The sequence below is a fragment of the Cupressus sempervirens genome, chromosome 1 (assembly GCF_028749045.1).
Source record: "Cupressus sempervirens isolate cs-2001-9-10 chromosome 1, ASM2874904v1, whole genome shotgun sequence".
NCBI classification, from domain to species: domain Eukaryota; kingdom Viridiplantae; phylum Streptophyta; class Pinopsida; order Cupressales; family Cupressaceae; genus Cupressus; species Cupressus sempervirens.
Genome location: NC_143118.1, coordinates 560,886,732 through 560,910,745, shown reverse-complemented (window position 1 = coordinate 560,910,745; position 24,014 = coordinate 560,886,732).

The following is a 24,014-nucleotide window of genomic DNA, read 5'->3' as shown; positions in this document are numbered from 1 at the left end:
TTTGTCTTCCTTGTTAGCTTCTTCCTCTTTATCTTCTTCAACTTCTTCATTGTCAAATTGTATTTTCTCAAAGTATGTTCCTTCTTCCTCATCATCATTATCATCATCTTTGACTTCTATTGGAAAATCACTTTGTTTATGCTAGTGATAAATATTCTTCCACACACTTTTAGCATTCTTGACTACATGCTCTATATCTTTTAATAATATTAAACAAGTATTGAATCTAAGAGTCATCTTGTCTTCATTTTTCTTTATAGACTCTTTTACCTCAACATTGGTAATGCTCGGTAACAACTACCTCAGGGTTTGTTCATAGATATCTTTTTTTGTCTACATAAATGAGTGCCATCTTGCCTTAAATCTTTCTAATAGATCATTAGAAATCTGGGAGGCTATTTGATAAGGGGAATACTTCCATTTACCCATCTTGGTTAGCACCAATTCTTCAATTTGTTCCTTCTCAGCCTCTGTCTTGGTCTCCTACTTTATTGATTTGAAGCTGGTTATGCTTGCACCTTCTTCCAATTGTTTCAATTTTTCCTAGAAGGTGAGAGGAGGCTTGCTAAACACAACTCCACTACCCTTCTTCCTGGATCTCTTTGTAAATACTATAGTACATGGCTTGGGTGGCTTGGTGATGATCACCTTGCCTTTCTTCTTCACTGGCTCTTCTTCCTTTTCTGATTCTTTTTCATCCTTTTCTTCATCATCATCTTCTCCCTTACCCTCTATCAACAAAAAAGGTGTGCTAGATTTTAATTTTTCTATTCTCCTCTTGCCTTTGTTAACTTCCTATGGAATCTTGATTTCAAGCTCTATTCTTGCCTTACCCTCATCATATGTTCCAAAGTGTGGTGCCTTTGGATCAACAGGTTTTTTAATTAAGGCTTCAATTATGTCTTTTGCTTCATCAATGTTCACATCATAGGGAAGAAGTTTTACCCATACAAGTCTTGGTTTTACTGCCTAAATGTAGACTTTGTCAATGTCTACCATGAAACAAACATCATCTTTGTAATCTTCAACCAATTTCTTGGGAATCCTAAATCTATTATTCATTTTCTCCTTGACATCAAAGTAATTATCCATTATTTTGACAAAATTCTCACCCATTTCTACAATATATTCATTAGTTCAATAGAAAACTAGCACATCCTTTGTCCATATAATTATACCTTTAGAAGGAAAAAATTTTTGAACATAGAAAAATAGACATGTCAACAATGAACCAAATTTACAAGGATTTTTCTTGGATGTCCTTATACTTTCCATGATTTTGTTGAATTGTTTCAACAACAAGTCTAAAAGATCATATGATAGATTGTTCTTCATGAATTTGAATGCGAAGTCTAATACTTCACATGACACACTATTTAAATGATTAGAACTGTAGATCTTGTGACTTATCACATGTATGCCAAATTTTAGTTATGGATCTATTACACTACTAATATTCATGCTTTGATCATCCCACTTGACCAGGGTTTTTTTCTCTAACTCCGTCCGACCTAGGGTTTTAGTAGCTTTGGTTTTGGAAAGCATGGGAAGATTGGTGATACGATGAATCATATTCTTAGTGATAAAAACTAGTTTCTCAAGCCATAACTAACTGTTGTGAACTTGGCTTAGGATGTATTTGATCCATTTGATTTGGAAATTTTGTGGTAGGTGGGGAATGTGGGTTAAACCTTTATCTTCCAAGTGCTTATGTTCAAGTTTAAGACCACCATTCACAAAAAATTCACCTAGGGCATCATCCATCTCTAGGGTTCTAATTTCTTGAATTGCACACTTGAAATGAGTTCAGCTATCATTAATGAGTAGTACTTTAGGATGGATTTGCGATTGTAGTCCACTTGGATCAACAGTTTCCGCAATTACTAGTACAAGTTTGAAATTTGGTGTTTTCCATTCGACTCCTTGGACCAACATTTTTGACCCTTTCTTTGCCTTGCTGCTACTGCTTGATGCTGCCATGGCTACTCAGTATGTTATGAAAAACTTCAAAAAAATTTACTGCAAATTTTGCTCGAAATCGCTTGATCGCTCTGCAATTCCCTTGATTGCAATAACATTCTAAAATTTTGGTATAAAATAAATTCAATTTCTTGCCCTTTTGAAAACATTTTTCCATTAATGCTTGGTACAAAAGTAGCTGTGATGACATCATTATGCACAACAATATGTGTCAGTATGTGACATCCTATCATCCACTATCGGTTCGAATCGTTTGGTGAATACTTCATAACTTGGTAACCAAACATGTGTGACTAGTTACTCCCAACCTTGCTTGGTATAGTCCATGACCCAACCTTACTCAATGATAACTGATGCTAATCTTTTGTGACCCCCTAGTATCTTGAATACTAATTTAGATCTTTGCTTTCTTTCAATTTTGGTACTATTTAGATGTGATCATGATAACACAGTTTCAGTTTTTACTTAAGAACTTAGTTGAAAATGGGGGAGTCACTCACTTCTTGAGTGACATGACCATCATTTCTTGGACTAGATTCCTTGGTGGATTTAGGAATCCATTGCTGCCTCATTTATTTTCTAACGTTATCTTCTTTTTGTTTCTTTGCATCTTCAATTCTACTTGTATTCATATAATTCTTGGCTAGATGACCAAGTTCTATACAAGTGAAACATCTTATGGTGGTATCTATCTTCCTTGTGTGATGTTTAACATAGTTCATGCCAATGTTTCTATACTCTCCACATTAATGACATCTACACTGGGTGTTATAGTCCCAACAAATTATTGCTTTCACAATTTGCTCTGCTGGATTGAATGACATGGTTCTACAATTTGATGCCTTGTGACCTTGTTTCTTGGATTTGTGACATTTGCCTTCAAATTTTGGTTTCTCTTTACATTCATTAGCCTTGTCACTATGCTGATTGCAATTGTAACATTTACTATTGAATTTTTCTTTTCCATTACTCCAACATTTGTTCGATGTATGACCTATCTTACCATAGTGATTGCAAGTAGGTCTTTGATTCCTTTGAGCACCTTTTTTGGAGGATTCACCTTCTTCTTTGTATCTATTTCCTTCTTTACCCTTTTGTCTATATAGATTATGTTTAGTCAATTGATTTAATTGATTCATGTATGCTTGGGATTCTATCATTCTTTCATTGATTTCTTTTTCAATGTTTAGGTCATTATTCAATCTTTTAGTAATTTTCTTTTCAAATCTCAGCTCACCTCTTATTATTTCATTGATTTGTCTTTCTAAATTTAGATCATTCCTTAATCTTTCACTGATCTGTCCTTGACTCATGATTTCTTTATTTGCATTGGAGATTTGATCTATATGATCTTCATGCTAAAGGGATTGATTTTGGAGCTCATTTTTTCTTCAATCCATTTCTTCTTTCATCTTGTTCCTTTGCTCCTAGATTTCACATAGCCTTACTGACTAAAATTTTTATTCTCTGTTGAGCTTTCTTATTTCTTTTTGTAGGGAACCATTCTTCTCTAAGAGTTCTTTGATTGCATCATTTTCTTCATTTGAGTTACCTAAAGGGAAAAGGTCTTCAATATTTTCTTCAATGTACTAGTGATCATTCATCTAATTTGCAAGTTCCTTCCTTCTTTTCAGGGATTGGGAAGGTTGCTCCTTAGCTTTCTTGAGTTGTGCAATGGCCATTTCTAGATATAGCATTTCATTGTCAATTGCTTTATCAAGTCTGAATATCTCCATTTTCCTTGATCTTTGCTCAAGCTATCAAGCTTTATCATGAGAACCACAAAGCTTTGATACCAATTTTTGGAAATGTTCAAGACTATGTTAGGTTAATGAGAGGGTAAGGGTGAATCAGTAACCTTAAATTTTTATCAAATTTAGATGTTAATTGCAATAATCTAATAACTATTTAATTCATTAAATCAGAACTAACTACATGCATGAGAAACTAGAAACATAAACATTCATGGCACATGAACACAATAATTTGGTGACCTAGAAACCTTCCAAATAGAAAGTAAAACTGGGGTGGGGATGATACCCACAAAACTTCAATACTACAGCATAAAGTTGGCCTGTTAAGGCTTACAATGATCACTTTTAATGATCTACCCTATTAGGAACAATTAGGACTGGTAGCTCCACCTTGTTAGAGGATTTGCAAACATACAATGAAGTATGCACTCGGTAAAGAGATTTAACAAAAGACTGTTAAGTCTACCTTGTTAGAGGATTTGGAGTTATTCACTTGTTAGAATGAAACAACTGATCTCTGACTTACAACTAATTTTATGATAGAGATTCTTTGAAGTACTAATCACTTTTATGTGATAGATATGATTGTACTAATCCTTTTTTGATATGGCCTTACAATGCACTTTTCTATTGAATCACATTTGCATGCTTCTTACTTATTCTTCACTCTCACTTTTCATTCATGCATGCATACATTGATTAACTCTTTCTTACTTATTGGATATGATACAATATATATATATATATATATATATATACATATCAATCCAATTTAATAAAATTACAAAATCGACCAATATGCAAGTTAACACCAATATTACAAAGTCAGCACAAATGAAGACACTTGAGTTTTCAAGACTGACTTGGTGAAGTTCTGATACATGACGTCCACTGTCATTACTCGACATCATCATGCATTCGATAAAAGTAGAAGCTTGGTCCATACTAATCATTTAAGATTAGATTTAAACTTGGCTTGCACTGGTGACTCGGTAGATATTGTGTAACTTGGTAGAAATTGAATTACATGTTTACCATACCTAAACTCGGTAAACACAGATCATCACATAGCTCGGTTAATACTATCTTCACTTCTCATGAACTACTGACTCGGTAGAAATTGCGAAGCTTGGTAACTATTGAATTACTTGGTAGGAATTGTAGGACTTCACACTGCTCAATTCACTTGGTAACCACTGGAATGCTTGATAGGAATTGTAAAGCTTGATGGCTATTGAATTACATGGAATACACTGTAGACTATTCAATGAGCTTAGTAGCCATATAGAATCTAAATAAGTGTTGTCACTAATAACAAACTTGACTTAAAGTCATGTTATACCTAGGAGATGGTTCAAAATGAATGTTGTTGTATGAGAATTTTACTAGTTTCATTCTTATTCTCATCTTCTATCTCTGACATATATATAATTTATCCATTCCTTGACATTTTTAGATGATATCCATCCCTTATAAGAAGATTTGGTCACAATTCTTCTCAGATTTGAGAATATTTCCAGTAAAAGTAGCTAACTAAGGCTGAGAGATTACATGCAAATAAGTGCTGACCATCTTTGAAATTCTTCAAATAGTAAAATAAAGTTGATTTTGATTTTAAGCTTGGTGCTTATTCATAATCTATCTATCTATAGACTAGATCAACTAGATCAATGCCTTTTCCATTGGGATTCTGAGTCTACTTCAATTTATAGGTTTAACCGATTGCATTACAACCAATACTATCAACTATCCTAGCTGAAATTCATTCTTATAGACATCCTTTCTATAACCATAGCAACCCTAAAAGATTCACTAAAGCATTTACATAATTCATTGGATCAATAGAAATAATGAATTGATATACAATCTAAGTGAATTGCATTCAATTGGACAAACTTTTCTCACACAATATCAAAATAACTAGGTAATCAAAATGGAGACAAAATTTAGCAAGGACAGATATGAGGATAGTTCAGTTTTTGTTTTAATCTCCTTTGAAGATTTGTATACAATTGTAATAAAACTCAGACTGACACTAGAAAAGACATTAGACCCCTGTAACATCAATATATTTACAACTATTTGCAGATAAAACACATCATAAGTTTTGCACCCTTAAACTGGACCAAACCATACTCAATATAAGCTAAAATTTTGATAGAAATTGAACCATTCTCTAGTCTTTGAATCTCACTTATATAGTGTGAGATGCAACAAGCTTCAAGCATAGAGAACTAGCAACTGTCCTATACACAAATTTTTTTTTGCAAGTATTTGCTGTCATTAAAGACAAAAAGGTGTGTAACAAAAATACTTTTACATCAAAATATTCTTTTGGTTGAAACCACTTTTATGTTACACCTCCAAAATTGTGAAACCAATGATTTGCTCCCATGTTATTCTAATTCTTCAGAGTACATGGCTGTTAGGCTTGAGAGTGATGTGTCCTATTTTACTACTTGCAAGCTTACCTCGACTAAGGGGTTCTCATTGACTTCATCATGGACTGTTAAAGTAACAATTACCTCTACATCTTCTTCTACCCCATCATCTTCTGCAATTTTTTTTGCAAATATAAATTTGTCTTTCCACTTGTTGAAAGCAATGTCATTAGGAAAATAAATATTTAGGATTTCCCTCTATATTTGTATTACAAAATTTCCAACTACTTCTATTTCAATGAGATCCTTCCTAATAATATTGTAAAATAACTGCACTTTTACTAGCTCTTCATTAGTCATTGCCCATATTAGGTGCTCCTTTTCATTTATGACATTATTCATTCTTTGGCAATATTTCATCTAATTCCTTTTTCCATTCTTCCTTTTCTTTTATTCTATCCACCTTTTTGAGAGCACTAGGAAAAAGGTCAAACTTCTCAATTATATATTTAGAGAAGCAAATTTTTATTCTTTTATGAATAGAAACCCGTTTGTTATCAAAATCCTCTAGCTTATTGAGGAGATCAAAAATATTTTCTATTTGGTGACATGGAAATTGGATGATAGATATGCACATAGTGATAATGTCATTATTTCTTTCATTCCACTTCTATATAGCATCAATTTACATTCATCTCCATTTATTTCATCCCAAATAGCTACAATCTTACCAATTGATCATAAAATGTTGGCCACTCAATTCTATCTATTAAGTACATTACAACTTGCCTTATTTTTTCTTCATATTAATTATTCAATTCTACATGCATTGCATATAATTTATTCTTTTCTTCTTCAAATTCCTCTATAGTGTAGAATTCAGACCTATGTAGGGTGGCTGGTATTTTAACAATGGGAGTTGATTTAAATGGTTCAACTGGTGGCCAGGGATATGCAATTCTTGGCTTGTTGGATTCTCCCATCTTTGTCTTCCCAAGCTATTTATCCATTTGAGGTATTTGATTTTCTAACAATTGTATCTATTTACCCCTTTCCTCATACACCTTCAATAATTCTTCAAATTTGGAATTGAGTTCTAAGAACCTATCTTGTTCTTTTCGAGACACCACATTCCCAAATTTTAACATTTCTGAAGTCATTCCAAAAATTTGTTGGCTACTCACTTCATCAGCCCTATATACTGTAAGAGTACTAGTATGTTATGCACTAGAAATTTCTTGCATTCTAGTTTTATCTATTTTTTCAATTGACCAAATTACTAGGGCTTGATAATCATCATTGAATCTAATTCCCCTATGTTCTTGTAGTATTTATTTCTTTCTTATATATTGCACATTTTTCTCCTTCCTAATTGAGTCAAAGATCATAGCATTAGCTATATTCAACTCAGGCGAAATTAGGACACTTAACTCCTTAACTAATTACCTCTTGGGCTTAGGTTTTAACTGGACAAAATCACTCAAAAATTTATATTTTACCTCTTCATCAATAACAAAATCTAGTTTGTCAGACTGTTTTGCCTTTATTCTCTTACATAACTTCTCAAAATTTACTATATTCTTTCTCCATAAAAATTGTGCAAAAGCCCTAGATTTAATTTTTTAAATCTTTTATAAACTTGTAAGAAGCTTGAGAAATGATTGGATCCATCTCCCTACCCTGATAATTAGCAATTGTAAGGTCTAAGGAGGGCACAGGAGGCTCTTGAGGCACTCCTCTTTCCATGTCTATAGAAGTGATAATTACATCCCCTTCTCCATCTATTTGTCTTAGCTACTCTCTTAAGGATGCTTCATCCTCTATTTTGATTGTGGTGTGAGTTGGGGAATACTCTTCTACATGAGAAGAGAAGCCTTCTTCCAGTTTCTACCTCTTTGGAGCACTAGCTGTAGGTGTGTTCTCTAGCCTTAGTATTCTGTGAGGGGGAACTTGTTGTATGTTCTGAACTACTATGTACCCAACCCTCTTCTGGAATGTATACAAAACTTGAGAAACTATCATTCTACTATTTATTCTTCTCTCCACCTCTACTACTCTATCAGGATAGGCTTTAACATATGTAGCCTTTTTCTTGTTCATAGTTTGCATTATCATAGCAAAGTTATTCATCAATACATGCATTTTGGCTCCCCAACATTTCTTGTCTTTCAAGGGATCATAATTAGAGTCAAATGCATTAATGAATTCCAAATTTTTACTAAATACTATCCATTTCTCTTTCCACATCTCCTGATCCTATGAGGAGAAGATATTCCTAATAATCTCTTCAGGGAAATACACCTATTGTGTCATATGGGTGGCTTTTTCCCTTTCTCTTAGAAGATCAAATAATCCCTCTAGGTCAATGTACCTTTCATGTGATTCTACCATATTATACTTATTCAAAAATAAATTGAGACATCTCCATCCCTTCCTCACAAAAACAAAATCATGCACCAGAGTAACAACTGGGAAGAAAATTCCCTTACCCTTACAAATCATATCTCTTTCCTCGATGGTTCTGATTTTCCACAACAATTCTGCTATCCCTATCTTCAATGGTACATGGAAAGGTAGATCATGAGGCTTCCCCAATAAACCATATACTCTAATCACTATAGAAACATTATATGGGATTATATCCCCACAATTGTGACTAACCAAGAGCCCTTTTGCATGATCTTTGCGTCTGATCAACTCCAAAAGTGTCTATGGGATTCTAGGGCTATCCCCTTGTTGGATACAAATAACTAATTGTGTGTTGTCTTTGATGTTACACTAATGTCATATTAGTTGTCAACTAGTGTTTACCAAGCTCACTTGGTCAGCAAGACAATTTTTCTTGTCTACTGATAATTCTTGGAAATTACTCTGTAGAGATAGTATCTACTAAGCTCACTTGGGCATCAAAGGAAATTATGCTAGAAAGTAGTGGTAACTGAGTTCTCATGGTTAATGAAGAAAAGTTGATCAGAGTTAGTATTAATCGAGTTCACTCGGTTGCCAAAGGATTTGTGCAAAGTTTGTAGTGTTAACCAAGCTTCTATTAGTTAACACAGGGAATCATTTTAGGACTAGTGTTTGCAGAGCTAGGTCAACTATCGAAGGATTTTGTCAATTTAGGATATGAAGTTTAATTACCTCAAGTATTGATTCCAGCTGACTATGGTGATGATTATTGGTCATTATAATTTTTATTGAGCCAACTTGACAATCTAAACGATATAAATATCAGGTCAATTGTGATTTTACATAGTATGCAAGTGTATTGATTGATTGAAGGAAATTGTGTGAGTGAACTTGAAGGATGGTGAGATATCCTTGTGGAGTAGCAAAGTAATATTTGATTAGGAAGGATCAAACTTTTGTGAACTGAATAGAGATCTGGATTTAGAAATTCAGTTGCATCTCAAGTAGGTCATTTCATTGTTACTTTCTTACCATTGTAGCAGTGATCCAAGATCTCTTTATAGAGTTGGTTTAATAGCCAGTTGTAAATCCTCTAACAAGTTGACAGTTCCATTGAACTATTTTAAGACCTCTTACAAGGACACTCCTTACAAGGTGATTAAATCCTCTAAAAGGGTCAAACCTAACAATGTGTTTTGTAACCTTCAACCAAGTTGGCTTCTAACAGGGCTCACTTTGGAAGAGTGCAAAAAAATAACTAGTTACATTGGTGGTTTTTCCCATATTGGGTTTCCACATTAAATCTGGTGTATCTTGTGTTCATTTCATTTCTCTTATGTTTTAAAATTATAACTATTGATGTTAGATCAACTAAAGTAAAACATACTTTGCATTTATCGAGTTACAACATTTTTTAGTATGTTTACCAAGTGAAAGCAGTAATTAGTTTTGTTAGACATCTATAGATCTGTGAAAATATTTATTTTTGGAGTAACCGATTCACCCACCTCTCAATTAATCCATCTATATTTCCAAAAATTGGTATTAGAGATTTTGGTGCTTGCAGGAAATATTTCAAGGACCTAAGCTACAGTTCAGGATGTCTTATAAGAGAGAAATTTCAAAACTTAACAAAGAAAACTTTTCAGCATGGCAGGGACTTATGAGACTTCATTTGGCCTCCATTAGCGACTCATGATTGAAATAATTTGATGAAGAATACACAACTCCTACTAGTACATTATCTATTGGAGATATTGCTGAGAAAAAGAACCATAACACCATGATGATAGATATTGCATCTACTCTTAACTATGATGAATTTGATGAAATCAAGGATTGCAAAACAACTTTTGAAATGTGGAATAAACAAAAGAACATCTATGGAGGTCATGAGAATTTAAGAAGAGCCAAAGCTGAAAGTCTTAGAGGAAAATTTGATCTGATGAGTATCAGAGAAGATGAAAATATTGCCAAATTTGTGGAAAGAGTCAAAGCCAGTGTCAGTGCAATCAAAGCTTTTGGAGGAGAAATCAAGGAAGAAACTGTTGTAAGTAAAGTTCTTAGGACATTACTTCCTATCTATTCAATTAGAGTATCTACTATTCAAGAAAGGATGTGTGAGACAAATCATAAGATAAATTTTAATGCCTTAGTAGGAAGATTGACAACTTTTGAGCTAGACAACTATGATAATTATGTTCTAGCTTCAAGGAATATTGAATTTGCATTTGAGGCCAAGCTTTCACTTAAGGAGAAAGGTAAGAAAATAAAGGACATTTAGTCATAAAGTGAAGAAGAATCAGAGGAAAGTTTTGATACTGACCTTGAAGTTGTTGAAGCTTTACTTGCAAGGAAATAATCTAGAGGTAGAGGAAAATACAAAGGTAAAGTTCCTCTAATCTATTTTTCATGTGAAGAAGTTGGTCATATTGCTGCCAGGTGCCCAAACAAAGATAATGATGAAAAGAATAGTGAAAAATACAAAGAAAAAAAGGATTTCAAAAGTCATAAATTGTACAAGGAAAAAGGTAAGAAAACTTGTTTTATGACTAAGGATTCGAATAATAATGAAGATGAGATAGTTTACATTGTTGTAAAAGATGAGTCTGATGATGAAGGAGATAAGATGACACTTATCTCTCATGTTAGAAAAAATGATACATGGATCATAGATAGTGGATGTTTGCATCATATGACTCGAGACAAAACAAAGTTTGAACACTTTGAAGACTATGATGGTGGTAGTGTAAGGTTTGGAAACAATTAACCTTGTTGCATAAAAGGGAAAGGCTGAATCTCATTAACTAAAGAAATTGTATATGACAATGCCTATTCGGTTGAAGGACTAAAACATAATCTGCTGAGTGTGGCATAACATATAAACATTGGATTCAAGGTGGAATTCATGCATGGCAAGGGAAGACTACTTGATGAAAAAGGAAAACTGATTGGATTAGGCAAACAGACAAAAGATAACCTCTTTTATCTTAATCTTGGTGATTGCTCATGTTTTATTGCTCAAGTTGAAGAAAGTTGGTTATGGAATAGAAGGTTATGTCATGTGAATTTTGATAACATGGTGAAAATAAGAAAATTCAGAAAAGTAAGAGGTATTCCTAGTTTGAAGAAACCAGATGTTGGTTTATGCAAGAACTATCAAATTGGAAAAATGGTAAAGACTAGTTTTAAAAGAAAAAACTATCAATCTAAAGATATCTTTAAAATTGTGCATACTAATTTGTGTGGACCTATTGGAGTAGAATGCTATAGTGGTGAAAAAATGTTTATTCTTTTTGTTGATGACTACTCTAGAATGATGGCTATTATGTATTTAAGAGAGAAGTTAGAAGCATTTGAGAAATTCAAATGGTATTTGGCAAGAGTATAGAAAGAAATAGGGACAAGATTGAAATGCTTAAGAGTGAAAATAGGTGGTGAATTCATCTACAATGAATTCAAAAACTTTTGCATTGAAAGAGGAATCAAAAGACAGGTATCAACACCTATAACTCCTGAGTAGAATGGAATAGCTAAAAGGAGAAATAGATCCATCATGGATTGTGCAAGGACTTTGATAATTGAAAAGTTCATTGCTATCAAATACTGGAAGGAAGCTATCAGCACTATAGTCTATACTTTGAACCAACTTCAGTTGAAGAAGGATTCAAACAAGACCCCCTATGAACTATGGTATGGGTACAAACCCAAAGTAAGTTACTTAAACATATTTGGAAGTAAACATTATATCTTGAAAGATTCTAGAAAAGGAAAGTTTGGTGTAAAAAGTAATGAAGGTGTATTTCTAGGATCCTCTAGCAAAAGCAACACATATAAATGTTTAAATTTGTCTACTCACAAAATCATAGAATGTGCACATGTGTAAATTGATGAGTTTGCAAAAAAGGCTGAAAAAGAAAGCAAGAAAGAACCAGAAGACTACAAAAGATTTGTCCACTATGAATTTTAAACTTTACCAAATATATTTGATAATAAGGAAACTACATCTGTCGAGCCTAGTACAATTACCAAGTCACAAGTAGCTCAGACTAAGTCATAGGAATTCATGTTACAGTCTGAAGCTACCGAGCCAATGCCTATCGAGTCTGAAGGACTCAAGCTATAGATGGAACAACCCGAGTTTCAAGTTGAAATTCAAGAGGAAGAAATGGAATTAATTCAAAAGGCAATGAACCTATATTAGCCAAGTATGTTAGAAGGCATGATACACTTGATCAAATTATTGGAGATAAAAAAGAAGGTACTATGACAAGAAGTGAGCTAAAAGGTACATGTTTACTTGCTAAATTTGAACCTAGAAGGGTTAAAGATTCATTGGAAAATGAATGTTGGATTGAAGTTACGAATGAAGAAATTGAACAAATAGAGAAGAACAATACCTAGACTCTTGTACCTGGGCCCAAAGAAAAAAATGTGATTGGCACAAAATGGGTATTTAGGAATAAGTTGAATAAAGATTGTAAGGTACCAAGAAACAAAGCTAGATTGGTATGTAAAGGCTACTCAAGAAAAAGGAATTGATTATGGTGTGACTTTTTCTTCTGTTGCAAGACTGAAAGGTTTTAGCACCTTATTTTCATATGCAACACATAAAGGATTTAAGGTATATCAGATGGATGTTAAATCTACATTCGTCAATGGTATTCTTGATAAAGAAGTCTACATTGAACTACCAGAAGCTTTTTTTGATCTAGATAAAAGGGACATGGTTTGCAAGCTGCAAAATGCTTTGTATGGTCTAAAAAAAGCTCCTAGAGCATGGTATGAAAGATTACATAAATGTCTTATGCAGATTGGTTTTCAGAGAACTAATGATAACAATAGTTTGTACATCAAGGAAGGACCAGATAACAAGATTGTATTGGAAGAAATATTTGTGGATGATACTTTTTTTACAAGAAATGATGATATATGCAAAGAATTTTCAAAGAAAATGAACAAAGAGTTTGAAATCTCTATATTTTGTGAGATTAAGTTCTTTGTTGGATTGTAGATACAACAAAGTAGGAATGGTATCTACATCACTCAGTCTAAGTATATCAAGAAGATACTCAAGAAGTTTGGTATGGAAGATTAAAAACCAGTTGGAACCCCCATGTGTACTAGATTAAAGCTTACCAAAGATGATGACTCAAAAGAGGTAGATCACACCTTGTATAGATCAATGATTGCAAAATTACAGTATGTAGTTCATATAAGACCTTATGTTGCCCTTGCAGTTGTTATAGTGGCAAGATTCTCGAAAAAACCTAGAGAAAATCATATGATAGCAATCAAAAGAATCTTGAGATATTTGAAAGGCACTAAAGACTATGGTCTATGGTATAAACTTGGAGGAAATCTAGATGTAAAAGTGTTATTGATGCTGATTGGGGAGGAAATATTTATAAAAGAAAAAGAACAAGCGGTGGAGCATTCTTTCTTGGTAAAAGTTGTTGGAATATTCACATAGGAATAATACTTCTAAGAGGGGGGTGAATCAGAAGTACTGTGCTTTGACCATTAAAATTTTTTCTTAACTGAAAGTAAATTGCATGCATATAAACATATCAAATAGTTATGAAAAATACATAAACATCACCACATAACACTTGAGATTTTGGTAACCCATAAACCCTCCAAGAATAAGAAGGTCAAACTGGGGTGGGGATGATACCCACAAAAATTACTACAGCAATAAGATTTAACCATTTTTGATGGTCTGCCCTGTTAAAGGCCTACGCTATTAAAAGCTTTACACTGTATCAATAGTGACTTGGTTAAAGGATTTCAAACACTTTACAAGAAGTGTTACCCTACTAAAGGATTTTGTCACCTATTTATAGGATTTGCAAAATAGCTGCTAAGCTAACCTATTACCATAGGATTTTCTTTCTAATACAATTGATGGAGAGTATTAGGTATAATAAACCTGATAATTTACAATCCTTTGATTGCTGAATATAGGCACTTGTTCTGCTTTTTCTGATCTTGATCCTCTGTGATCCGATACTTTTCACTCTAAGAATTAGTTTTCCTTGCACACCCTCATCCATCCACCATAGGGTTCATTGTGATTTCATCTTCCTTATAAAGACATTCGAAGACTTAGGGTTAGGTATGGATCTATGATCCATATTGAATCTCTATTTCCTGCTTATTCCTTGCACATTTATAATTGGTTGCATGCCTTCTCCATTTTTCTTATTGGCTGCATGTTGATTGCATGGAAAATACAAAAGATTTGATCTTATCTTTTAATCCTTCAAGATTCATCATATGTCGGCCATAAAAATGATTTACATCTAAATTTGTGATGTTAAAAACTCATATGTGCATTCTGTGTTGCTCGACACTTACTGATCTTTGATGCTTGACACTTATATTAAATTGGCTTACTCAGAACTTGTTGTATTTCTATATTGCTCGGCATCGTCTATGACTCAGCACTCAAATATCACTCGGCACTTGATCTTCACTTGGCACCTGAAGACTGCTTGGCACTTGAAGATCACTCAGCATCTGAAGGCTTCCCTGACTCAGCTCATGTTGTGGCTCGGCATACATGGTGTACTCAGCTCCAATGTAGAAAGTGATTAAGTGTGTTGGCACTCAAGTGTCAAAAACCATTTTGAGACAAACAATCTCCCCCTTTGACATGAGTGACAAAAAAACTTAACTAACCTTATGAGTACATGTACTAACCTACTTGGTATATACAAAGATTTTTTAAAAAGCTTAATCAAAATTTGTAATGTACAATATATATATATATATATATATATATATATATATATATATATATATATATATATATATATATATATATATATATATATATATATATATATATATATATATATATATATATATATATATATATATACCTTAAAAGTATTGTAACTCCCCCTGAGTTGATTGTGCCATTATCAGTGCTATCTTGGTAGCCAAAATTTTGATGCTGTATATCATGCTCCGCCTTTTTATCTTATCTCCCCCATTTAAAAAAAAATTATCTCCCCCTTTTTTGACACTTATGTCAGTGGGTTTTAAGGGTTAAGACCATATTTCACTAAAAATGTGCTGTTTACCTCCATAATCATCCTAAGAGTTGCATCCCAATTATGCAAAGCAATTTTCAATGATTTATGCTGGAGGGCAGTCTTAGTAGCAAGGTGAATAAGTCCTTTTGAAGTAGAAAGATTAGGGCCTTTCTTGAGAACAACTTCAGCATAAACTTGTTCTTTATGGAGGATTTCCAAATGTGGGGTAATAGAAGATTGGAGCTGTAATAGTTTAGCCTTGATAGTGGCCTCTTTTGTTGTTAGAACAACTATTTCTTTCTGAGTGTGAAGCATCTGAGTAAAATGTTTCATACTTTGAGCTAGATCTTTAGGTAGCTGCATGCTAGAAATATTCAAATTTCTCTCTAGACTCATTATCTTTTGGCTGGTCTCTTGTGTGAAATATGAAAAGTCACACAACTTTTTGTATAAAGAGAATATATTCTCAAGTACCTTTTTGACTTTGTCTATGACCTTTTCCAATTCAATTTGAGAAAGTACTATTTCACTAGATATTTTCTCATTAACCTTTCCTTGAAATTTTTGTTCAGAGCATTCCATGAGTTTTGCATTTGTGTCTAGGTCTGCATTTGTCACTTGTTCAACAATATCTGATAATTGTTCCATGATATTCTTTGACTCATCTAGTGACTGAATACTGAAAGCTTCCATAAATATATCTTTAATTTCATGCATTGTTTGCTTTTGTTAATACTCCTTTCTGAGCATCTCTTGCCTCTTTCTTCTATTTAGTGCTTCCTGCACCTTATTGATTTGATCAATGTTAATTGTTTTTGAGTCATAACTCAGTATGACTATATCTTCATCTAGTTTAGGGTCTCCATAGTGAAGTAACCTTGCAATATTTGTAGAGTTTGATCCTGGTGCTGATATTTGTAAAGGCTTTTGTGAAGGAGTCCTTGAGGTAGGAAAATTTATCAATGTTTGTATTGCTTCCTACTCTTTATGGGTTTCTTCTCTTTTATCCTTTTGTTGTCTGCCTTGGTCAATTATTGTAATTGTAAGAAGTGCACCTTGAGTTTGTTCTGTAGGATCAGATGTAATAGTCTGTCCTATTTGTTCTATTTCTTTGTCTAATGCTGTACTCGGCTTCTAAACTATGGTGTCAACTATGCCTGTTGAAACAACTGTTGGCATTTGAAGTTGACCACTAGTAGCTGTAGAGATGTTGAAAGGTGGTTTTTGTGGAGTCACCTTATCTCTAATTGTGTTTTCTACTAGTTTCTATAATTCATCCATATTGACCAATACTGGATCTGTACATAATCTTGCTTGTTGCATAGATTGGGCAAGGATTCTTTTGAGATCCTTTGCAGTTAATGGATTGATGTTCTAAGTAGAAGTGTCAAGAACATCCTCTATAGTTATTGTTTCTGCAGGTGTGATGGGTACATGTAGAGGGCTTGGTGGTGGCAATTGTGTTTCTTGCACACTGTAATGTTGTTGCTGATTTTCCTCAGCTATTCCTATTTCATCTTGCTTTTGTGTCTCCTCGTATGTTTCTTTCTTTTCTTCTTCCTTCTTCTCTTCTTCTTGTTTCTTTTCTTCTTCCTTCTTTTCTTCTCTACCTTGCTCTACTTCTGTCTTCTCTTCTTTCCTTTTTCTTCTTTCTTCTGGTGGAGAAAAAGCTTCTTCCTTGTATTCTTCTTCAAGAAAATCTTCAATCCTTTTGTACAAGTTCTTCCATGATTTGGTTGTTCTTTTTACAATCTCTTCCATTTTGTTTTGGAGAATGAAGAATGCCCTGTATTTAGGTGTAAACCTGGCATTGTTCCTTTTGACTACTTTTTCTATTTGCTCCTTAGTCAAATCAGGCAGTATACATGCTAGGGTTGTTTCTCTCATCTCCTTTTCCATTTTTAAACAAAAATGCCATCTGTCTTCTACAATATTTGACAGTTCATTTGGCAACTGTCCATCTATTTCAAGAGGGGTGTACTTGAACTATGTCATCATTCCATAAATTGATTCCTCTATTCTATTCTATTCTTCTTTAGTGAACTTATCGAAATCAACTTTATTTATATTGCTTAAATATCTATTTTCAATCTTTTTACATAATATATCAACTAAAGAATGACTTACCTTTTCAGATTGATCTTCTTCATGAGTATGAGGTTGAGCTACATATCTTCTTCTTTTCCTAGGCTCATCCTGTGTCTTCTTGATTGGTTTCTCTTCTTTTTCTTTCTCTTTATTTTTTGAGTAGAGGCTCTTTTTGTAGCTCTGGTTGTTGGCTTTTGGGGTGATGGCATAGCAAATTTTTGTGGTTTGGGCTGACCTGGAGGCTGATCTTTTGCCTTTCTTTTCTTTGGCTAGGCCTGGGTTGGTGCTTCCTTGGTTTGTTCTTCCTCAGCACCTTCCTCCTTGTACTGACCTAGGCCTTGAGTTAGTTTCATTGGGGCTTGCTCTTGTTCATCCTCTTCATCATTATTGTCATCATCATCGTCTTCAGCTTCATTCTCTACCCCTTCATTAAATTGCTTCTTAATTTTTTTCATCAATTTATCTTTCTTTTTTAATGTGGAGGCAGTTTTTAATTTCATATTTATTTTTGATCTTACTACATCATTAGTGCCAAAATGTAGGGCACTCTTATCTGTTTCTTCTACCAACAATGCAGTTATTGTTGCAGATGCTTCATGAACGTTGATTTCATAACCAAATGGCCTTAGCCATCTTACCCTTGGAATTGGAGCTTGAATGTAGGTGAAGTCAATATCAACTAAGAAACATATATCATTAATATGTTTTTCTACTAAGGAAACTGGTATTCTCACCCTTTGGTTCATGGATTTCTTGAAATTCTCAAAATAGCCTTTCATTAGAGTATCAAAATTTTCTCCCATTTGTTCTATATACTCATTTATTTGGAATATGATAGTCTTATCACTCCTCCATGTAACTTTTCCAAAAGAAGGAAATTCATTCTGAACATAAAAGAATATACAAACCAAAATTGCTCTAAATTTACATTGAGCGCCCTTTGTCCTTCTTATGGCTGTTAAGCTTTCATTTATCTACTATAGTTGTAGTTCAGCAAGATCATAAGTATGATCCTTTTTCACCAGTTTGTAACCTACATCTACTGCTATACATGGCACACTATTGAGTCTACTAGATTGGTAGAATTTGTGGGCAATAACTCTAACAACAAACTCAACTAGAGGATCCTAAATTGTATGAATAGTCATTCCTCTCTTGTTCCACTGAGCACCTATATTCTTTTCAATGACCTCCTTGGATTCACTTCTCAAGGTCTTGTGCCGATCTAGGGTAGGATATTCAGTTACCCTATGAATTATTCTTTTTGTTAATTTGATAGGGACATCTTCTAACCACAGACTACCATCATGAATTCTACTCAATACAAGTCTGATCCACTCTGTCTTGAACGTGATGGGAAAACTCAAAACTTGTGTCAAACCCTTCCTTTCAACAATTTTTTATTCTTCTTTCAATACTCCATCGACACACAACTTTGCAAAGGCTTCTCTAATTTCCATGTCTCCTAGGGCTCCTATCTTGCAATTGTAGCATCTTCTTATGTCCTGGACCATAACAACGTTTGGGGGTATGCAAGAAAGGGCTCCGAGTAGGTCATTTTTGTATGCTACTTCACGAATAGGGAAAAAATTAGGCTGCCTGACTTCATTAGACACTAGCTGTACTTCAAATGATTCTTTTTCTAGGGTTTTCTTGGAACTCGAAGCCATTTATGTAAAATAGGGTTTCTTTTACATAGAAATACAAAATTGAGTAGCTCGACACAAATGAAAATACCTCAAGATCGATGAAAACACGTTGTAGGAGGTTACAATCTGCTTGGAATACTAGATTCTTTATTGTGAAGTCACTGTGTGCTCCTTATCTCCTTTGCTTCTTGATCGCGATGAGGAAAAATTATTGAAATTGTGATAATATACCCTATTTCCATCGCATTAAATGCTGAACTAAAAACTCGGCTTATGAATAATTTTTAACATTACTCAGCTTGTACTACATTTCTATTTTACTCAACTTCCTTAGGAGTTTCTTAACTTGGCATCAGTCATCAACTCGGTCGCTGTTAGGAACTCGGCTTCCATTAGGATTTTACTCGACATCTAGAGAGAGCTCGGCATCATCATTTAAAATTTTATCTTGGCATCTTGTTTCATGTAGATTTTTACTTTGCATTACTTCTTTATGATTTAGGGCTGATGTATGATACTTCCTTATATGTATCAACCCCATAGACTCATCTTGAGATTAATGGGATGAGAAATGATCACTTGACCTTATGGGTGAAGTGACCCTTTCATTAGATGTACTTGATTCATTCTTTTTCTACCATGTCTTCTTCATGTTTTTTCTAATGTATTCCTCATCAATATTTTCTTTGCCCTTGTTTGATTCAATTTTTTGTGCTTTTGACCTTGTAGGATAGTTTCTGCTGATGTGACTAATTTATAGGCAACTGAAACATGTGGTTTGGGTTAGCCACCTACTATAACTCCCTCTAAAATGTGTTCTTATGTAATTCTGGGGTATATGTCTATATTCCTGACAATAATGATAGCTATACCTGGTGTTGTAATCCCAATGATACTGACTTTCATTTCCTTTTATTTTTGTTTGTTGATTTGATGTCCACATAGGCTTTGATCTGCATTCAAATGCTCTATGTCCAAACTTCTTACAATTATGACAATGTCCATCAAATATTTGTGTCATTGTTACTTTGGATCTACAATCATGTGTCATATGTCCTTGCATGTTGCACTTGTGACAGTAACTTTTGTGTTTGGGTGTGTTTTTCTGATTGATTCTTCTACTCCTGCAAACATTAGCAATATGCCCCCTTTTATTACAGTAATGACAAGTAGGTTTATAATTTTTACCTTTTTCACTTCTTTGTTCAATGCTCTTTGATGATTCTCCAATTTTAGTGTTATTGTATCCAAGTCCTGATGTATCATGGGCTAATCTTGAAAATTTTATCAATTGTTCAAAGTACTGGATGGCTTCACTTGATTTGTTGAGATTCTCTGTTGTCCCTTTTTCTCTGTTCAATTCATTCTACAATATTTCATTCTGCATCTTCAAAGTAGAGATCTCAATATCTTTCATATTGAGTTCATGATGAAGATTCATCATTTGGGCAAGTGTATCCATCTACATGTTTGAGATCCTTGTTAATTCAATACATTTTTCTTCAAGTCTGTTTGCAAGATTTCTTTTGTCATCTTCCATCATGACTTTATCCTCAACTTGTCTTTTCTTTTGTTCAATGATTTCACATAACATTATGGCCTGAGATTCATGTTCCATCTTGAGAGATCTTATCTCATCTGTTTGAACTTTGTTTTTCTCCATGAGTTCTGCTATTGCTGCATCAAACTCTTTAGTATCTCCATTGGTACACAGTTTTGTGGTATCAATCTCCTTATAGTTTATATCATTTTCAGCTATACCTATATCTTTCCTTCTCTTCAAGGATTTTTTTTAATTCCTCCCTTGCTTCCTCTACTTTTTGTAGAGCCAATTGCACATCAATCACTTGATTGTTAATAATCTTCTCAAGTTTGAAGATTTCCATCTTTAGATATTTTTCTCCCAATTTTTAGATCTTTTCTTGTGAGAACCTAGATGCTATGATACCAATTGTTGGAATATTCACATAGGAAAAATACTTCTAAGAGGGGGGTGAATCAGAAGTATTGTGCTTTGACCATTAAAACTTTTTCTTAACTGAAAGTAAATTGCATGCATATAAACATATCAAACAATTATGAAAAACACATAAACATCACCACATAACACTTGAGATTTTGGTAACCCAGAAACTCTCCAGGAATAAGAAGGTAAAACTGGGGTGGGGATGATACCCACAAAAATTACTGCAACAATAAGGTTTAACCACTTCTGATGGTTTTCCCTGTTAAAGGCCTGCCCTGTTAAAAGCTTTACACTGTATTAGTAGTGACCTGGTTAAAGGATTTCAAACACTTTACAAGAAGTGTTACCCTACTAAAGGATTTCATCACCTATTTATAGTATTTACAAAATAGCTACTAAGCTAACCTATTACCATAGGATTTTCTTTCTAATACAATTGCTAGAGAGTATTAGGTATAATAAACCTGATAACTTACAATCCTTCGATTGCTAAAAATACAACCACTTGTTCTACTTTTTCTGATCTTGATCCTCTATGATATGACACTTTTCACTTTAAGAATTAGTTTTTCTTGCATACCCTCATCCATCCACCATAGGGTTCATTGTGATTTTGTCTTCCTTATAAAGACATTTGAAGACTTAGGGTTAGGTATGGATCTACGATCCTTATTAAATCTCTATTTCCCACTTATTCCATGCACATTTACAATTGGCTGCATGCCTTCTCCATTTTTCTTATTGGCTGCATGTTGATTGCATGGAAAATACAAAAATTTGATCTTATCTTTTAATCCTTCGAGATTCATCATATGTCGGCCATAAAAATGATTTACATCTAAATTTGTAATGTTACAAACTCATATGTGCATTCTGTGTTACTCAACACTTACTGATCTCTAATGCTCGACACTTATATTAAACTAGCTTACTCGACACTTCTTGTATTTCTGTATTGCTCAGCATCATCTATGACTCGACACTCAAATGTCACTTGACACTTGTATCATGCTCGGCACCTGTTCTTCACTTGACACCTGAAGACTGCTCGACACCTGAAGATCACTCGACATCTGAAGGATTCCTTGACTTAGCTCATGTTGTGGCCTGACATACATGGTGTACTTGGCTCCAATGTAGAAAGTGATTAAGTGTGTTGGCACTCAAGTGTCAAAAACCATTTTGAGACTAATAAAAGCTTGGTATCTTGGACAAGAAATAAGCAAAACTTCACATCCCAATCTAGATCAGAAGGAAAATATGTTGCTGTAGTAGTGAAATGTTCTAATATTATTTGGTTTAAATAGATATTGCAAGGTATGAAGGTTGAAATCAAGGAACCAGTTATCATGTTTTTTGATAATACAAACCCAATTAATATATCAAAGAATTCAGTGATGCATTCCAAAATCAAGCATATTTCTATAAAATATCATTTTTATAGAGAACTGGTCTAGAACAAAGAAATTAGATTGGAATATGTCCATACAAAAGAATAGATTGCAAACATATTTACCAAGCCATTACCTAAGGATGCATTCCTATAATTAAGAGGTATGTTCGGGGTAATTCCCCTATCTCAAGCTCACTAAATAAAGTTTTAGTGATGCATCAACATGAACCAAGTTGATGATAATTTAGTTGATGCTACATAGTCAAGAAGACATTTCATATGAATTAGTACTCAAGTTACATTGATCCTCATTTGGTATGTGTTGTCTTTGGCATGCATTGTCAAAGAAGGAGAAGTTTATTGTCATATCTTTCTAAAATTTATTTTGAGAAAGAAGCTATGCAATTCCTTCATAGAGGGAGATTAATATATAAAAGAGAATCATGTGGTATAAAAATCTAAGAGGGAGAAACTTTCTATTAGAGAAAGTCTTGTTTTAATATTTCATTGTGTTATGACATGTGTGTTGCCATCGATGCCAAAGAGGGAGATTGTTGGATATAATTAACTAATTGTGTGTTGTCTTTGATGTTACACAAATTTCATATTAGTTGTCAGTTAGTGCTTACCAAGCTCACTTGGTCAGCAAGACAATTTTTCGTGTCTATTGAGCATTCTTAGAAATTACTCTATAGAGATAGTATCTACCAAGCTAACTCGGGCATCGAAGGAAATTATGGTAGAAAAAAGTGTTAACTGAGTTCTCATGGTTAACTAAGGAAGGTTGGTCAAAGTTAGTGTAAACTAAGTTCACTTGGTTGCCAAAGGATTTGTGCAAAGTTCATAGTGTTAACCGAGCTTCTATTGGTTAACACAGGGAATCATTTCAGGACTAGTATTTATCGAGCTAGGTTGGCTATCAAAGGATTTTGTTGATTTGGGATATGAAGTTTAATTACTTCAATTATTGATTCTAGCTAACTATGGAAATGACTATTTGTCATTATAATTTGTATTGAGCTGACTTGACAATCTGAATGATATAAATATAAGGTCAGTTGTGATTTTTAGTAGTATGCAAGTGTATTGATTGATTGAAGGAAGTGTGTGAGCGAACTTGAAGGATGGTCAAATATCCTTGTGGAGTAGCAAAGTAATATTTAATTAGGAAGGACCAGGATTTTGTGAATAGAACAAAGATCTGGATTCAACAATTCACTTGCATCTCAAGCAAGTCATTTCATTGTTACTTTCTTACCATTGTAGTAGTGATCCAAAATCTCTTAATAGAGTTGGTCTAAAAGCTAGTTGTAAATCCTCTAACAAGGTGATAGTTCCATTGAATTTTTTT